The sequence below is a fragment of the Lathyrus oleraceus genome, chromosome 2, assembly GCF_024323335.1.
Source record: "Lathyrus oleraceus cultivar Zhongwan6 chromosome 2, CAAS_Psat_ZW6_1.0, whole genome shotgun sequence".
Classification (NCBI taxonomy): domain Eukaryota; kingdom Viridiplantae; phylum Streptophyta; class Magnoliopsida; order Fabales; family Fabaceae; genus Lathyrus; species Lathyrus oleraceus.
In genome coordinates this window covers 46289018-46290948 of record NC_066580.1, presented here as the reverse complement: position 1 = coordinate 46290948, position 1931 = coordinate 46289018, and positions in this window count along the sequence as shown.

Sequence of the window (1931 nt, the reverse complement as noted above, 5' to 3'; positions counted from 1 at the left end):
AATGGAATCTCATTTTGATGTGCTTGCTTCGACCATGTGCTATCAGATTCTTCACCAGATTGATAGCTGACATGTTGTCGATCTTCATAGTGATTGTTCCATGACTCTTCGTTGTTATCTCTTCGACCAGATTCACCATCCACGTTGCTTGACATGCACAAAGAGAAGCAGTTATGTATTCTGCTTCGCATGACGATAATGCCACTACTGGCTCCTTTCTCGAACTCCAAGCAACTGGTGCACCACCTAGCATAAACACATAGTCAGTTGTGAATTTTCGATCCTCAACATCACTACACCAACTTAAGTCGGTGTATCCCACTAATTTATATTATTTTCCTTCATCAGCTGCAGGAAACAAAATGCCATAGTCGAGAGTTCCTTTCAGATACCTTGGTATCCTCTTCGCCGCTGCTAGATGTGATACATTTGGCTTTTGCATGAACCTACTCATCATACCTACACTGTATGCTAAGTCAGACCTTATGTGACAAAGGTATCGAAGTGACCCAATAAGTCTTCTATATTGGGTTGGATCGACATCATCTTCATCTGAATCTTTTGACAGTTGTAATCTGGGCTCAGTTGGAGTCAAAGTTAGGTTGCAATCTTGCATCTCAAATCTCTTGAGTATTTCGCCCGCATACCTTCTTTGATGCATCATCAAACCTCTACCACTCTTGTAGAATTCGATGTTAAGGAAATATGAAATGTCACCCAAATCTGACATTTCGAATTCCTTATTGAGATCACCTTTGAAGTCTTCGATCTCCTTCTTGCAGCTACCTGTTATCAACAAGTCATCGACATAGAGACATAGTATAAGCAATTCACTCTTGCTTCTTCTTACATATACTCCATATTCACTTGTGCACTTCACAAATTCCTTCTCCCTTAGAAAGTCATCTATCTTCTTGTTCCAAGCTCTTGGAACTTGTTTAAGTCCGTACAGGGCTTTATGCAGCCTGTACACCTTTCTTTCTTCGCCTTGTTTCACAAACCCAACTGGTTGTGCAACATAAACTTCTTCTTCTAAGGGGACATTAAGGAATGAACATTTCACATCCATTTGACACACCTGCCAATTGTTCATGTTTGCTAGACCAACAACCAACCTGATTGTTTTGATCCTAAAAACAGGTGCAAAAACCTCATTGAAGTCGATTCCTTCTTTCTGAAGAAATCCTTTCGCCATAAGTTTCGCCTTGTGTCGAGTCACTTCTCCTTTGGGATTCAACTTCACTTTGTATACCCACTTCACATCGATTTCCTTCTTGTCCTGGGACAATTCGACAAGTGACCAAGTGTTGTTGACTTTGATTGACTTCAGCTCTTCCTCCATTGCTTTCATCCACTTTGAATCTTTCAATGCCTCGGCTACATTGACAGGTTCAACATCTGCATAGAAAGCATAATGTACCAGCTCACCTTCTTCATCGACCACATCATCTGATGTAATCATACATTCTTGCAACCTTGCAGGCATGTGTCTTGTTCTCTGAGGCCTGCTTGGGCCTGCTTCACCTCTGACTTTTTCCTGTCGAACTTCTCTTTTGACTTCACTAGCTGGTTCATCACAAAAGATTCTCACTGAATCTTTCTTGACATTCTTAGTACAATCCCACTCCTTAAGCTCATCTATGATCATGTCCCTGATGATCACTACTTGCTTATTCACTGGGTCGAACAACTTGTATCCTCCAATCGAATGATATCCTATCAGGATTGTTTGATTCGACTTGTCATCAAGTTTTCTTCTCAACTGATCTGGCACATGTCTATGTGTTATAGATCCAAACACCTTCAGATGACTCAAGCTAGGTTTGACATCAGACCAACATTCTTCTGGCGTGATTCCTTCTAGCTTCTTCATCGGACACTTGTTCAGGATATATGTCGTAGTCGACACGACTTCTCCTCATAATTCTTTG